This window comes from Amblyomma mixtum, chromosome 8 (genome assembly GCF_055824585.1).
Source record: "Amblyomma mixtum isolate Tamu chromosome 8, ASM5582458v1, whole genome shotgun sequence".
In the NCBI taxonomy this organism is placed as follows: Eukaryota; Metazoa; Arthropoda; class Arachnida; order Ixodida; family Ixodidae; genus Amblyomma; species Amblyomma mixtum.
Window position 1 is genome coordinate 31,065,337 of NC_143019.1, and position 18,060 is coordinate 31,083,396.

General features: G+C 45.3%; 1 pseudogene; it reads left to right on the forward strand.

Annotated features, from left to right (window-relative positions):
* The window catches only part of LOC149331902 (uncharacterized), a 209,514-nt pseudogene that overhangs the window by 125,392 nt on the left and 66,062 nt on the right, over positions 1 to 18,060 (forward strand).

An 18,060-nucleotide genomic window follows, 5' to 3' on the forward strand; every position in this document is an offset into this window, starting at 1 on the left:
TCTGGAACGCTTGCAAATTAAACCTTAATTTTTGGACAGTGTCATTACCGGCGACGGAACACGGCTATTTGAGTACGACCCTGAGACGAAGCGCCGAAGTGCCGAATGGCACATCTCAGCATCCCCTCGCCCCAAGAAAGCAAGAAGGAGCAAGTCGAAAGTGAAAACAGTGCTAATTGTCCTTTTTGACGCCAAATGTGTGGTTCACAAAGAATTCGTACCCTAAGGGCAGACAGTCAACGCTGTCTACTACGTGGACGTGCTCGAGAATTTGAGAGAAAAGGTCCTCCGATAGCGAAAGGAGATCACCGATGACTGGCAGTTGCACCACGACAACGCTTCCTGCCACACTTCTCGGCGCGTACTGGAGTTCCTGGCGACTTGGCGACGCTGCCCCAGCCTGCCTATAGTTCTGACCTGGCTACAGCAGACTCTTTCTTATTCCAGAGAACCAAGAGCGTCCGGAAAGGCATGCGTTTTGGCAACATTGTGCGATTCAAACCGCCGTGGCAAAGGCACCAAACGAGGTTCCTGTCGACGCCTTCGAGAATGTGTACAGTACATGGCAGAATCGCTGGAAAAATGAGTACATGCCAAAGGGGACTACTTCGAAGAATTCCAAACGTTCATAATGATACCTTGTATAATTTTCTTTGTACGCATAAAATTCCATTAATTTCAGGACACACCCTGTATCTTATCGGCACGCCAATCTCCGTCTTTCTGTTTTAAAAATTTGCTATGGGGTCAGAGCTTTACTCCGCCCACCAAACATCGCGTTACCCTCGGACGAGATAAATGCGCATCTAAGGCGAGGGCCCGCTTCGGTGCGCCTCTTGTATTTTTTGTTTGTTTGATTTTTGCACGTGCATTTTTTGCCACTGGTCCTGTCTGGCTTCAGCGTTTCCAATTAGTGGGAAGGTGAAGGGAAGGCCTTCTATCAAAGAAAGAGACGGCGAGTACACAGGGTAAAATGAAAAGGTTGTCTCAAAGACTGATACAAGGCGAGAGGCATTGTAATTACAGTGCCGCACGACACCTCATGCAGACAGTCTACTTTGTTACGAGATAGGCCAGGAAAGCCGCCGAACCGTCTCACTTCTTGGCGGCTTTCAGATCGATACTGCTGCAAAACTAATTCGCTGGGCCTCCCGTAACCACCACAAGAGTAAAGTAACGCTACCTGTACATGAAACTCCTGCAAAAGCGAAAGGAAAGCATTCAGTAAAGCAAGCGGATTGCTGATATTACGGGCCCGAAAAAAAGGGAAAGTGGAATGACGCTTGAGGACGAATTCCATGTGTTTGTGACTGAACCGTAATGTCAACTGAGCATTAACTACAAAGTCTACTGCCATTTTCAAGCGGATGACATTTTCTCCCTGCCAGAAAGGGTGACGTTTCTTTAAAGCAGCTGTGTTCAGTAAACATTTTTCGACATCAATGCGGGAAGAAAGAAAAATATTTGAAGAGGAGTGTTGCTATTCCTCGACCTTTGCTCGGGCAGCACTGCCGAGACCGACATATCTAGCCTGTTTTGCTTGCCTTGGGAAGCGGCGACACATTAACGGTCGGAGTGGTTTTAAGAATTAATTTTAAAAAAGCGGATTTAACCTGTGCACTCGAAACAGGAGCTGCGTGCATGATTAACTTTAGTACTTAATGCATACATTAAAAGATAACCGTGGGTATTTTTTTTTCAGTTCTATAACAATCTAGCATGGTGAAGATTCCTGTCTATTTCCTTGCTGGTAGAATGCATTTTTGCAGCTGAAGAGAATAAAAGATGGATGGAACTTGATTTATGGACATTTATGGCGTATGAGTAACGTGTCATTGGTGTCTAAAGTTGCACCGTGATTACGCTTCCTGTTTGTGCAACAAAAAATGTTCCGCGAATTTATGGAATCAATATTACCTTACGCACTGAAAAACAGCAAGCAACAGTACTTGGTTTAAGAAGAAGCATTCACATGATATTCGTTTTCGCGTCCACCAAGTATTCGTTTCCCGCAGACGGGAAATTTGTCACGAGTCTCCACTGACGCAAGGATGATTTTTTCTTTGCACATATTCCAAACCTCGTCTGCGATTTATCTGCAAATTCCTGTATTCTGTACTTTCCCTACAATTTGAAATGAGTTAGTATTCTTGGTTGTGCGGTAGCTGTCCAAGCTGCTAACGTAGAGTGGTGTTTGTGAAAAAAGTTCAGAAGATTTTGTTGATCACTCTACTAAGAGGAAAAATATGCAATGAACTTCACAGGTGGGAAGTTTATAATGCTCACGTCTCTCCAGGTTTTAAGCCTGCTTCTTCAGAAAATGGTAATCTTTAGTTATAGCTGCTATTTCACGCCCACTGCAATTTTCGGGAAGATGATGTGGACATTTTGCTGCTTCGCCTGGGTTTGATGCTGGTTCAGTGCGGCTACGTATGGGCGAAAACTAGCAGTAGCTTACAATGTCACTAGATTACTGAGTTCCGTCTGTGAAACCAATTGAGGTCTATATGGTTAGCCTCAAGAAGAGCTGTGGAGCTGTGGAGTTTTTCCAGGATGCGGGTTTTAGACCATTAAAATCTTAGTAAACGGACTTGTTTGCATTTTATCTTCATATAAAGTTAGTCATTTAGGTGGACAGAAACATCCTAACTATTGCATAGCACACGAGAGCCACTGTCACACAGCCAGTGTGGCGACGAACGTTCGAGATGCGGAGATTCTCTTGATATGTTTAAAGAACATCAAATTCCTAAAAAAAACATCACACTAGCCTCTGACCTTGTCAATATTGTGTCTGACGTGTCGGAGCAGGCGTAGATTTTTGCTCTTTAAGATTGACCGGGAAAAACTGCCAGAACCCTGGCCGCGCCAAATGTCTTTGATAAGGTCAAATATAGTTCATTTCAGCAGTGACACTTCCAAGGGAAAAAAAAACAGAAGTGCAAGTCAGCGACATGGCCAAAAGTCGAGTTGGAATACAACAGAGTAAAAGTAAATATCACCATTAAAGAACACGCACTCTGGCCCTGGAGCATAAAAAGGCACATTGGAACTTTAGACTGCATTTCTTCATGAGGAGAATTTTTATCTTCTATCAGGACAGTCCGCATCCTCAAAACCCGACACAGTGAGGCTTTCAAAAAGAACGTGATGGCAAACTATGGCATTGTTTTATTCGCCCTGAGCACTATATTAGTCACAACAGTGTTTTCAACGAGTCAGGAACCTGATTTTGATATAAAAAAGGTGATATCAGTTCGTTTTTGAACTGTGTGCTGCTTAAAGTGTTTTATGGCTTTTGTAGTTATTCCTGCTGCTTTTGAAAGGAGGGAACTAATATTTTATTCCGGAACTTATTTTTCAGTTCTTCAATGCAACCGAGCCTATTTGGACAACAAACAGCACTGCGGGAGATTGGTTTCCCTGCAAAGTAGACGTCAAGCACAGCATTAATGAAACGTCTGCCACATTTTACAGGGCCTACATCGACCGTTGGAGAAAGTAAGATATGCCTCGGACATAAAGAGTCGTAGTTCTTGCGTACATTTCCTTTGTTTTTCATAGGAAATGGAGAAACAAAACCCTAGTAGGGCAATTTGGATTCTGGACCGACTCAAGCGAAGGCGCTTATGATTACATGAATATTAAGACTATAGGTAAGTTGTTGACGTGCGATTTTGCTTGATATGTAATGATTACATCTCAGCGTATGTTATGTTTCTTTTTATTGCCACAGTATGCTTGCTGGCATAAAGTATTGTTTACTAATATAGATACACACTAGACTCTCGAAGCAAGTCGAGTAACCTCCAGTGGTGCGGCCGATAAATTCATTCCATATCCGGTGGACGGCCTGGGGGTGGTTCGCACCGGAGCAAGCGAGTGTTTCTGCCGGATAGCAGGCAGAGAGGGGCAGGTCCAAAGTAAGTGTTTAGTGTCTGCATCGCTGGCAAGAGCGGGACAGAAGAGGCAGGAGTCCCTGAAATGGGCATGATACTGTGTCGTCCACAACCAGGTTACCACAGGGGTGAGAGCCACAAAGGGGCGTCAGCTTCAAAGCAATACCTCTTCCCAGCGCACAGAGCCGCAAGCGAGATAAGTGCCACATGGTGACAGAAGTGCTCGTGTGGCGCGCCGTAGGCTTTCTTTTTCTTGAAGGAGTACTGTCTCTAGATAGGTTGGGGCCGCTTGAACGGGACGTGGAGGAGATGATTCGTGACTTGCCCCATCCACCAAAGCTTGCGTGGAGTGGCACTTTGACGAATCCATCGTGCACAAACGGTGAGGGAGAATTTTTCAGCTATGTCCTGAACTAGCTGCGCCAATAAGTCGGTGGTCAGAACACGACGCCGACTACGGATGGCGCCTGGGGAGTCTGTGGGGATCTAGAGGTGGCTTCTAGATGGCGCGAGTGGACAGAGCATGCTAATGCGTCCCAAGTGGCTGCCTTCCTCGCTTGCAGCCACTCTTGCTCCCCTGCCTGTGTCGGCGGCCAGGCAGGGGAGCAAGCGTGTGACCACGTTGCAATTTCTGGTAATAATTCAGGGGAAGCCATAGTCATGGTTACGTGATCTTCACTCACACTAGCGTCGAAATACGCCATTTGTCGCCGTAATGAGGATTTGATCGTAGACGAGACGCCATCCATCCCCACACTACACTCAGCCAAGTGGCCAACGGATCGAGATTTTATACGAGTCATAGGCCGATTGTCTGTAACTTGCTGACAAAACCGCGCTGGCCGTGTCAGGGAGGAAACGATAGGCAACACAGAGCAGTCTACGATATACTTTGCGAGCTCTGCGGCTTCAGGGATATTGAGGCATTTTGTGCACCGTGCTGGGCGACGCTGGTGAATCAGTTCAACAAGCGTGTTTATTTACACTTCCGCCTGGAGAGCGTTGATTACGGTTGCTTTCCATGATAGAAACTCTCGAAACATTTAAATAAAATTATAACCCTATACGGCAGGTGTACCAAACGGTATACAGGAAGAGGGACTGGCCTTTTTCGCAAGGCATATGGCTGGGCACAGATCCTGACTGAAAGAGGAGTAATTTAGTGATGCATAGGAGACATTAAAACTATTCCAAGGTACATTAACCAATCAGCGCTACTTATCTGTGATGTGCTGAATAAATTAAGAGGATTAACCGCTATATTTTTTCTCTCTTCCGCGTTGAATGACGGAAATAGCTCACTAAGACGTATGTGCATGACTGCGTTCAATCGCAGGTGCACATGTCTATGTACCTTATAGGTCGCACCAATTACATACGCACTCCTCTGAACACACACGCGGACGCTCTTTTCGCTGAACAGATGAGCGTCAGCGACTTCTTTTTCGACACATCATGGCCCCGACAGCAACGATATGGACTGAGCATTCCATAGCTTGCTTTGCTGCAAGAGAAGAGAGGCTGGAAATCAATCCAATTTGTGCAGTCGGCGCTTAGTACAGGTTCGTGCATGCATATTATGCGAAGCATACTAAAATAGCCCAAGCCAGCTCCTCGAGCGCGGCGGTGTCGTTACCATTGACCTTTCGTGACCTCCATGTCATACCACATGATGCGTGACGTCACAGCAGATGAAAAACGGGGGCCCAACTCGCGCCGTCGCGCGAGGCGTCGTGACCAAGGATGACCACGTGGTGCGTGACGTCACAGCAGATGAGAAACGGGGGCCCTGCTCGCGCCGTCGCGCGAGGCGTCGTGACCAATGTGTTTCCTGCTTCTGCCGCTAGGTGCGCTGTAGTGAACACGTGATGCTGTAGCGGCGGTATACAAGGGGGTGCGCCTGCCTCTGCTGGGCGTACACGGGATAGAGATGCCTCCTGGAGACAGGACTGCTCGTTGGAATGAGAAGCAAAAGTTGCGGCGTGCTACAGAGACTGATGAAGAGCGTGAAGAACGTCTAGCCAAGCGGCGTGCTCGATATGCAACTCGGCGACAATATGCTTCGCATCTGACTAGGCTTAACCTAAGCTAAGCCTCGGCCATTTTTGCACTCAGTACACCAATGTGCCTACCTCACTTTAGCAAAGGCCTGTTTATGCGTACTGCACTGCTGAATAACGAGTCTTTCTAAAACCCTATGTTCTTGTGTAGTACGTATTTAGGATCTAAAACATCTTATCAAGACATTTCACTTGACTGTGCAAACAATGCAGAAGGGCGAAGTACTACTGGACTTGTCTCCATTTTCTGTCAGTTCAAGGCAGTGTAGCTCGTCGTAGACGTCCTCCTGCATTTGTTTAGCAGAGAACATCCGAAGAGATTTTGTGAGCCAACACTTCTACGTAAGCCCTCTTAGCGATGCGAAAAGTTGAAATATTTTGTTAATCAACCTTGCTTCGAAAACGGAATGTATAAAAGCGCCTAATTCAAAGTTATGCTCTAGTTTCGAGGCCGCCTTGAAAAGGAGTTCATAAATACTCAGAATGAAGACATCGTCAGGATATGCGTATGAAACGAGCCAAATGTCGTAGAAACTAGTTAGAAACAAATTTTTTTGCAACAATTCAGCCTTCGACTAATTAACAAATACTGCTGAAAAAAAGAACCCTAATATAATTTCGGTAGCAACCGAGGATCTTTTGCGGTGTCGAGCTAAGTGACCAATTAGCAACGGCGCACAGATGCGGGCCCTTTTGCGTTGATGTGAAAGAAGCGAACAACGCACATGGTCAATGCACAGCAATTCACGGGAAGCAAGCAATGCACACTTAAATATCCCAAATCTTTTAATGTTAAGTTAACAGGTAACAACAATACTTCCGAGAGTAAGACGCAAGGCAGCACCCGTTGGTGCAGCCCTCGAATAGAAATTTCAAATTTCTTATTTAAAATGCTACTGAGTGTATTGGTGCATTTATCTTAGCTGTCCTAAAGCTACCACTTAGGAAATAAACGAAATAAATGTTGGGTTCTTCCCAGCAGTACCGCAGAAGAAGTAGCGTTCCTCTGCGCTTCGTTTGGTTTCAATCGCAGTTTCCGTGTTCTTTCGTAGAAAAATTGGGTTTTGATGGCAGTACAGTTAATTGCAGATCTCACGTTGTCATAAAATTTTTTCCTGAAATCAAATAAAAGGGCTGCCCTGGAGTGAAAAGATATGCAGATTTTTAGAAAAGAAAAAATCTCACGAACGACTGAACTCTTCCTCATCGCCCATCAAAAAACAGAATGAAATAAACAAAACTCCCCTAAGATACATCTTTGCTTCTCAGTAACAAAACGAAATAAGGTGAAACTTGTTGGTGAGTACTGGCGTCGAGGAAGATCATGTCAAATTCTGTCTTCTATTTCGCAGAAGGAGCGGGCGCTGGTGAAGAGGTCATCCATTACCAAAGTGCAGATAGGCAGTGCGCTGTATTTTTTGTCATGGGAAACGTTGGTGGTACGTACAATAATAGTTATTATATTTCAATAATATTACAATTCAAAAAGTGGGAGGAAATCAGTTCTTCATAATGACGCTCAGTCCGCCGCATCTCTCCAAGGCGTTATGAATGTTTACAGCATTACAGGGTAAAGTACACATCACACAAAGCCAAGGAGCATTACATTTCAACTACATAATGAAGAGATATATTATTACGGCTGCCTTGCGGATACCGTCCTGCGATCAAGACAGGGTTCGTAGGGCTCGAATTTAACTAAAGCGTACTTCTGTTTCAAACGAAAGACAAAGTGCTAAGAAAGTTTGTGGTGGTAATTCTCCAAATATTTTTTAGTTAAAGCCATTCAACAGAACAACCCACTTCGCATTCAAAAGAACAAGAGGACCGGAAGTTGAAGTTCGCGTGGGCTTGATGTCCTAGGTCTTCGCTCACCTCGGCAAACCGGGTGTCCTCATTTGCAAAAACAACTTTTTAACTCCTTGAAGTGCTAATGTGCAGTTTGATAATCAGCATCGGTGTGATGCGAACAATTAATACCCACAAAACCAATTGAGTTTTTACTATATATAGTTCGCAGAATTTATACTGTATTACTGCAGTTCAGTTTTTACTTTGATACAGTTACCTGTTTGCAGCTAAGTGACATGTCTCTTTGCCTGCTTGTATGGCACCTGTAGTTTAACGTATCGAAGATGCACATGGGCTATGTGAACGCTCCAAAATAATTTGGACCTCCTTGAGTCGCCTAACCTTAATTCACTTCGCACAGCGCAGGGACATCTTTGTCTTTCGCCATAGTCGAAGTTCGGCTTTCACAGCCGCTATTCGATTGAGCGAGCATGGGACAGCACCTGAACGCCATAAGCAATGGGCAACCATGGCGGGCGTGGTTTGCAAGCTCCGACACACAAATTTAGCTAATAATATATATAACCTTGATTGCCATAGCTGACACCTAAGCTCTAAGAAAACTATCATGAATATGTTGCTCATTGACTAATCGCAATAACTGTGACGAGCATTCAGGTTCAGGTTCAGTACACAGAGAAGATACTAGGATTTCTTATTATACTTGTACAAAACCTTCGACCTACTTGCCTCTTTGAGTATATACACACAAAAACATACCCGACTTGCGCTTCTTGGTAAGGCACGAGCTGACCATTAATCATACCGAATTTTTGCCGTCCTTTCCCTTCTCGAAACATCACTACCATACCGCAAATCCCAGCACCAATAGGACCCACGTGCCAATCCAAAGCATTGTAATGTGTTGCAGTCACGATTTACAGTTTTAGTGACACTCCTCTGCAGCCCAGGCTGCTTTGCCAGCAATCTACAGCTAATCAACAGAAGCAAATTTTAGTCATAAACAAAGCCGGAAGGTCAGTTCATGACATAAACACTAATGCTCATGGGAACACACATGGAACTCCGCACCACAGTAATGACCGCGCGTAATGTTCACGGGAAGTTCTCAAATTGCGATGTTGAGAAGATTTTTGGAACATCAACATGTATACCCGCCATCTCGCTGCCTTTCGTGCCTCGCGGCGGAATCACATTGATTGCCTTCCCTCTCTCATCGCTTTTTGCGAACGCAAGTGGCCCCCTCTCCACCCCTCGAGACGAGCCCTTTTCCAACAAGCTTTCCAGTCTTTTCGCGGGAAGCGCCCCGCACGGAAGCATCTCGCCGCTTCCAGAACTACCGTCGTCACTGATTCATTAGGCCAACGTTGGCAAACGACTACCGCTTGCCCTGAGCGCAGAGCCACACGTGGTGAGCTGATCGTTTTTCTCCCCCTGGCCTGCACTGTGTAATCTCATATAGCTGGTACGGTACTGAGCGAGTTGGATTTTTGCGTGCGGAACTCAAGTGGCAGCTTACTTATTACTTCCTACGAAGAACATGTACATGAGTCCTTCAAACTAGCAATTACACGCACGTTGGAAGGAGTAGTTCCATACTACTTTCAACACGCTTCCTTCGCTGAGCATGCGAGTTGCCTTCATACTAAAGTGGTAACCGCATTATGCGATAATTCGCGTTTGCACGCTACGCGGTGGATTCCTATGATAACCTTAGCACCGCTGAACTACTGTCTCTCACCGTGTAGCTCAAGGTCTGGCTCTGCAGTAAATTTGGCCAGTCCCCCACGAATGTCACACGGGACTAGCGAATAGCAGAAGATAATGCGGGTAGCTGACTACCGATTCTTAATTGCGAGAAAAGTTCGTTTATCTAGCGTCGACACAACGAACAAGCTGCCCACGCTCACGCTGTCATCACCTATGCGTCGAAGTAGTTTACTGAAGGCCTATTGGGCATTTTTTTTGTAACTTGAGGACTTTCCATGAGGCATAGGATGAAGCAGTCAGTCAATATACTGTAGAAGGTCGTGCAGCCTATTTTCTTCCTGAAACCCTAGCAGTCTTCGGCATGTGAGACGAAAAAGGGTGCGTAGGCGGAGCCATTAACTCAATATAACTCTCAAAACCGGCAAAATGTAGTTAGGTAATCCCGAGAAGTACTGCTTACGTCCATGAATTTTATAAAGTATTATGATATTACAAAGCAAGGATCTTCACCATTGCTTTTATTGCACTATATGCAGTTTGAAGCGTTGAAAATAGGATACTAAGGCAATTTTACGCCTCTGGAAACTTTAGGATTGAAGCGGCCTCATTAGAAGAACACTGTTGAAACGTTCCGCTCTGCCGCTGAGTCTCGTCGCATCGTACCGGTGTACTGGGAGCTTCACTGAGCCACAGTCGTCGACATCGCACGTCGCTCCAGAATGGCACTAGCTTTATGCAAAGCGCTCAGAAATCTCAGCACTGGTTAGTGGCCTGCAGATAACGTTCTTTTTCGCCAGCAGAAAGCCGAGAAGAGGTGAAGCTAGACAACCGAGACCAACGCATCGCTACAAATGCGCCTACGGAAGATATAATTCTAGCTCAGACTCAAGGGGTCAGTTTCTGGTAGTGAATAGAGTTAGGCCTTTTACCCTTTTACCCTTTTATTGGTCCTCTCAAAAAAGGTAAAAAAACATAAAAGAAAGAGAGAGGATGCCTGGACCAGCAATGCTTTGCCAGGCTTAACGCCACTACCGTGATCCGCTTCCGTGGGGCGCCACAGTGCGTGCGCAGAACGCCATGGGGGCGCCAGGCGGCGCCACGTTCCAGTCAGCTGTTTGTGCGCCGCCGCGTCGGGACCATTTAGGGGTACCCAGTGTTGCCCCGCGGAAGCGGATCGCGGTTGCGGATCGTGGATCGCGCTATGCTATAACTCTTTATTATGGACGGAACGCTCCTTCGGCATTTATCGCAGTGGCATCCGTTGCAAGCACCCGATTTCGATTCCGAAATGCAAAGTTGGGTTGAGTTGGGTAAAAAAAAAAATATGTTAAGAAAACGATATCCAGGAGACGCACGTGGCTTTACAGCCCAACGTAGCCTTCGCTGCAAGCCCAGGCTAGAACTAGCGAGCGTTACATGGACTGCTGCTGCTTTCAATACAAGTGAATGACCGCATACCGAAACAGAGGCCCGTTTACAAATTTACTATCACCGCAAAGACACAGTGTTAGGTATACTACTCCGTCTCCTAAACAATGTTAAATTGATCAAATGAACAGCATACAAAGGACAGCAATAAGGTTTACATTTCGTCGGTATGATCGCTATTCTTCATCATATTATGCCTTTAAAACTTAATCTTACCCACCTCTCCGTTCGCCGTCACGTGGATTCCCTGAAGTTCTTGCACTGCATCGTCAATCCACTTTATCATGTCACACCTCTGATATCTTACCCCTGATATTCTCCGATCAACAAGGAGTCATGATATCCTCATTGTTAAGCCATACTTCGTTAGTACTAATAATTTCAAACACAATTTGCTTGGTCGGACAACTGAACATTGGAACTTAATTCCTGGCATAACGCGACCTCTTCCATTTAGCTAACTTTTAAAAGCTATCGGTGCCACATGATGTTTTCTTTTCTGTTGTGTTCTTTGTGCATTGCTTCAATTTAATAGTTACAGCCGATCACATTGTTCGCGCTGTGCATGCAAACATGTTAGATTGTCTTTTTGGGAGTGAGTGTGTGTGTGTGTGTGTGTGCGTGCGTGCGTGCGTGTGTGTGTGTGTGTGTGTGTGTGTGTGTGTGTGTGTGTGTGTGTGTGTGTGTGTGTGTGTGTGTGTGTGTGTGTGTGTGTGTGTGTGTGTGTGTGTCTTGTACCCCGCCGCTTTTACATGAACTGACAATCCCACTTCTACATTAGCTCCAATAGGGCCTGCAGTATGTAAAAATAAATACAAATTATATTGTTTCGTATGATTTCTGCTTTTTGCACTTTTCTGATTGGTCGAAAAGAATTATTTCGGCGAATGTTATCGATTCAGTTTAAAACCCATGGCAGAACTCTGGTTGAAAGAACGACATTGGTGCACTAACAAACTCTTTGATCAGTTGGCAGTGGTCACGTAATTCAAGCTCCTCCATCTTTCCCTAAAAATCAGGCAGAAGCATAAGAATAAGTCTTCGTCCTTGCACTTCAAGTGCTATCAATGGTTGCAGGTGTGCAAGATTTTAAGAAATCAGCAATAAACTGGCAAATAAATAGCAGCAAAAATGTATCTAAACTACTCTGCATCAATTGCCTGGGCATATTTGAGGGTTCAGGTTTTTTTTTTCACATCCACTGCAATAAGAACTTTCCATCATCACAGGACTACATCTTCACAATACCTTCACTGGGCTTTGAGCGCTGTTTAATCGTGCTTTTAAAAGCGCTACGTTATGATCAGGTTTCTCACATGATGCCAACATCCTTTTACGTTTTCAGTTACTATAACCCCTTCGTATGACCTTCGGGTGAAGCAGTCATCTATAGGAAGAGTTCAAGATACAGACTGCTGGACGGAATTTCTCAACGTAACCAACGGAATGAAAAGAAAGCGGTTGTACCACGAGCGCTGTCAGAAGGCATTTGATGTAAACGGTGACCGCATTCTTTATTCGTAGTCCTTCTGTTAATAAATTGGTATATTTATATATAAATCCTCGTCTCAGGTGAACCTCATGAAGTGCAAATGCGATTGCCTCTTTGATTTCAATATTTTTGGAGCTACAATACTGCAGATGTTTCCGCTGTGAACACCTTACATTTGAAATATGCAGGGTTCATGCTGAGTAGGCATCGCTTACTTTTAGCTTTCAGCCTGTCACCCCGCCAGCAAAGGCAGTGTTAGGCAGCGTTTAACCACTGTTATTTATTTATTTATTTATTTATTTATTTATTTATTTATTTATTTATTTATTTATTTATTTATTTATTTATTTATTTATTTATTTATTTATTTATTTATTTATTTAGAACTGACTAAAAGTACCGATTGAAGGGCTATTACGCGAAGAAGTGGCTTACAGAGCACAACATTGTTTCAATTGATAATCTGAATATGGATGAGTCAGTGTGGAGATCTTTGTGGCTGGGAAAGTTATTCCAGTCGTTCGCAGTGCGTGCAGATGTGCGGGCAGGCGGAGGCTAGGTGGTCTTTCAAGGTTCGTGCGGCTGGAAGTGCGGTAGGCAGGGATGATAGCAGACTCGTGCGGAACATGATAATAGAACTTGTTATATAGGCAGTCTCGCTATGTGACGTCGGTTAGTTAAATTTCTGAGATGAGCATTGCATTTTAGTTTGGTTACACTTTCATGACAAGAGTAAGTAGAGAAGATGAACCTATCGACGCATTTTTTGTTGCTTCTAGTGCTTCACTAAGATTATTTTGATTAGGGTCCCAAACAGCGCATGCATACTGTGGTATGCGCCGCACAAATGTTACATAGGCTAATGATTTCAACGATTGTGTGCTGGGCTTAGTGTTCGCAGAAAGTAACCAAGAACGCGATTTGCTTCTTTTTAGATGTGTTACGTGGTATGTCCATCTAAGATTATGCGCTAAATTAAGGGCTATTTAAATGTTGTTACAGCGGCGAATTCTGATTTCGCAACAAAGTACTTTGGGGGCGGTTCAGAACAGTTCCTTTGGTTCGTCGCTGCCAGCAATTAATTTCTGAAAAACTTTTGCGCCTGTGTCCAAATCCAAAATCTTAGAATTTTTTTTAGCAGTTCCGAAACACCCCGTATTTGCCAAGCAGCTTCAGTCAGCTCGATGCAGCTGATCTCTCTAGGTGCCTGCCTCAAAAATATAGCAGTAGAAAAGCTCGTTTTCATAGCTGATGCCTCTCAGGCCCGTTTTCCGTGCTAAACGACCAGTTTCGGAATTAGCCAGTTGCTTCGTTGGAAATGTTTGCAAAAAAAAATGTTTTTTTTTTATACCAACTCTACGCAGAGCTATTTCTTTCGTGATCTTTCCAGGGTGTTTTGAAAGCGTCGTAGAGTCTTTTGAAAATGTCGTAGGATCTTTCAAAAATGTCACCCAATGGACTGACTCACAACGAGAGATGAGTGACCCTGGACAAAATTCAGCGTGTTTTCTCGTAGTTTAAGTAGAAAGCAGAAAGTAGTAAGGCAGAACATTCGTATGATTTCTTAGAAATTTTTGCGATTCCGGTCGAATTGAAAACTTCAGTTGACTTTTAGAAACCTACACCGGAAAGTATCTAGCTGTCGGGGAGAAAAGGTCACTCATAAACCCTTTCAGTCACGAATTACGGTCTTGTCGGGAAATCTTTAGAGCTTAAAATTTTATATAGTGTTCCTAGACAGCACGCAAACAATCAGCACTATCTGTACAATAGTTATTCAATCATGTCGGGGCCTCATACATCTCCAGGTCAAGTCCCACACTATTTACATGATGTGATTACACTTGTTTTACAAGATGTGGGGCCGTCAGGTGAATAGCGATAATTTTTCTGCAACTGGTTAAAAACAAATGGTCGTCAGAGACGCAGGCGCGATGAGGCTCCGGCTCTAATATTAGCTCCCACCATTGGCGGCTATTTATATCTCATGAGCAATCGAAGCACACACAAAACAAGTTGCTTATACAGTTGTGTATGCCGGGACTAAAGGATTTATTTCACCAGCCCGACTATGCTCAAGGGCTTTCTACTCAAGACGCGTGAAAAAAAAAGTTGCCCCTTTCGTTCTGGATCCGAGCACTACCAGCGTGTAGCGATTGCGTGGTATTGATTCCATCGCGGTTCTATGTTCCTCGAGTCATCATTATCATCACCAGCAGCAACATCCTGACTACGCCCACTGCTCGGCAAAGGCCTCTCCCATGTCTCTCCAATTAACCCGGTCCTTCGCCAACTGCGGTCACCATGGACGCGCAAACATCTTAACCTCATCCGCCCACCTAACTTTCTGCCGCTTCCTGCTACGCTTGCCTTCTCTTGGAATCCACTCCGCTCCTCTTAAGCATCAGCGGTCATCTTGCCTTCGCATTACATGCCCTGCCCAAGCCCATTTATTCCTCTTGGTTCCAGCTAGGATATCATTAAGCCGCGTTTTTTTGTTCAACTACTTCGCCCGCGCCAATCTCTTAACGTTATACCAATCATTTTTCTTTTCATAGATCGCTACTTTGTCTTTAACTTAATCTGAACCATTTTCGTTAGCCTCCACGTTTCTGCCCCACAGGTGATTACCGGTAAGATGTATCTGCTGGATAGTTTTCTCTTGAGGGATATTCGTAAACTCCGTTCATGATGTGAGATGCCATACGCGCTCCACCCCATTCTTATACTTCTAGTTATTTCCCTCTTATGATGAGAATCAATGGCCACTACCTACCCTAGGTAGGCATATTCTCTTACCACTTACATCACCTCGCCACCAATGGTGAACTGCTATTCCCTTACTAGACTGTTGGACATTACATTGGTTGTCTTCATGTTAGTTTTCAGACCCACCGTTCTGCTCTGCCTGTCTTAGTCATTGATCATGCTTTGCAGTTCATCTCCTAAGTGACTTAGCAAGCCTTCGATTATATCCGCATGTTCCAGCTCCATTAAAGTTTCTTTCCAGATTTAGGGCTGTGCCGGGACATTTATAATTTCCATCCCAAATTATAGACTAGCTACCTTCCTCGTTCCTCTTGTTTCTCCTATTCGTCGCTGAACTGGCACCGGTACCCTTTTCAGTTATTTTCCTCTCCCGATCAAGTCGGGGAAAAGAAAAAAAACAGGAATGGAGGAGCCCTTAGAGAGGAGGAAAGAAAATGATGCGGCGCGTCACAAGTACGGTTGCGCGCCTCTAAGATATTCCTCTGTGGTGGCTATCGCTCACTGTCAGTTGCATAGCTCCCTATTCAGCACGCTCTCTCCCACAGCCATTCTGTGCCGAGACAATAGATATCCTTAGCATAGCGCCTACTGATACCGGTACCTGTCACCGCGTACCGCCACTACGCATGCGCTGATTGGTCATTTCGCCGCTGGCGGAAGGGCTGCTGACGGGAGGGTGGCCAAAAAGCGATCTGCGCATGCGCAATGGGGGGGGGGGGGGGGGGGAGCGGTACACTGTAAGCGGCCATGGTACGCGCTCTGTAATAGGTATCTGATTACTTCGTGTCGTACGGCGCTTGCAGTGCTGATCCGATATTTGTAGCAAACACACTGGCGGTGCGCAGCTGCATGTCTAGTTTAATGCCACAATAGGACGCCCCACGCATAGATAATGAAGCAAAGAGAAATAGACAACAGCAATCGTAAACGTGACCCGCCTGACATAAAAGTGTTGTATTGCCTTACAGGATACCCCAGAGCCACTATTTATGGCAGCACATCGAACACAGCATCGGGTTCTATCGTGACTATCTTCTCCCTATGCCAAAACTAACGTTTTTTTAATGTTCACTTCTACCGCGTATTCTCAAATTGGAACAACTTACCTGAGCCGCTATTTACCAGTATCAATCCCTCAATGGGCTCTTGCACTGAAGGCCTACCCAAATAACCTTGATTTATCCTACGCATGAAAAGTTTTTCTCCCTCACTCATTGCGCGGTCTGAACAAGAAGCAGCAGCGTTGACATGGTTAAAAAAGCCTAGGTATAGCAAATTTGTTGATTTATATCTCATGAGCCACTCTTGATTTTTCACTGATATTTTCAAATATTTTATGAAACGCGTGTCTAAACTCATTTCGACGTCGCAAAAATCATTGAACCCGTAGCGACTGCGCTGCAATACATTTCTGACATTTGCTGTTTTGACGGCACCTGGGCACAAAGGTTGTCCACTCTGGCCATTGAATGATGTTGGGTAAAGTTTCTTGACGAACACCTTTTTTTTCGCACTCTTGCCATAAAGGCATAATTTGGGTTCGTTGTATACTATAGGAAATCCAGTAAAGTGTTTCGTGCCGGAACTGGACAAGACTTTGCGAATATTGTTGTCGGTCAGCCACTTGGAAAAACTCTCTTTGTCGTCGTTAGTCCCCCTTCCTGTAAATCCGTGTCCTTGAAGCCCTTGACCCTGCGCAAGTACACTTCAGGGGGGCGCCGCCGCGGTGGCTCAGTGGTTATGGTGCTCGGCTGCTGACCCGAAAGACGCGGGTTCGATCCCGGCCGCGGTGGTTGAATTTCTTTGGGAGAAATTCTAGAGACCCGTGTTCTGTGCGATGTCAGTGCACGTTAAAGAACCCCAGGTGGTCGAAATTTCCGGAGCCCTCCACTACGGCGTCTCTCATAGTCTTAGTCGCTTTGGGACGTTAAACCCCATAAAACCAAACCAAACCAACTTCAGGTGGCGAACATCTGCCTTTGCAGCCGACGTAGAATACCTCGGGCAGGTGGCGGGTCATGCGTCTTCTTGTGAACCCCATCGGCACGTGACTGACGGGGTAAGAGCCGCCCAAGCCTGGTCCTTCTAAGGGATACCTCCTCCAATCTCGATAAGTTATGAGGGAGGGGAAAGTGCAGGGGAATGAAGGCATGTGTACTTTCTTGAGGATGCTAAGATGGGGAGAGTGGGATTGGCATCAAAATGGAGCCGAGGGTGGGATGCATCCTTAACTGCCATAAAACAAATGAAAGACAAGGACACTTACTGCAACTTAGAAGATCTATGCACTCAATAACAAAACTGAGATACGGCGTGACCGTATCTCTGTTTTCTTATTGAGTGCATGGATCTTCTAAGTTGCAGCAAATGTCCTTGTCTTTCATTTGTTTTATGGCAGTTAAGGATGCATCCCACCCTAGGCTCCATTTTGGTAAGACCCTTGAGCCAATGGCCCTGACTTGCGTCTCTAATTTTCTCGAGGCGAGGGAGTTCTACCATTCTCTCATCGGCCTCCGACGCCGCGTCTGTGCACAGGACATGTTTCTGATTCTCCAGCACACCTTTCTGTCACCTACCCCTACTCAAATTCACGCACTTGTAACCGTCGATGTTCCCAAGGCCTTCGACAGTGTTTTCCAAGACCACATCCTTTCCCAACTCGACTCTCTAGACTGAGCCCCCCCATGTACTCTTATATCCGTTCATTCCTCTGTAAACGTGTGGCTCGCTTTCGAGTAGACACCCATCTGTCCTACCCCCACCACCTCACCCGTTGCACTCCTCAAGGTGCTGTTCTCTCTTTTACCCTTTTCAATCTTACTACGGCCCCTCATGCCTCCCAGCTAGCTGAAATTCCCGACCTGCATCATATATTTTACGCCGATGACAT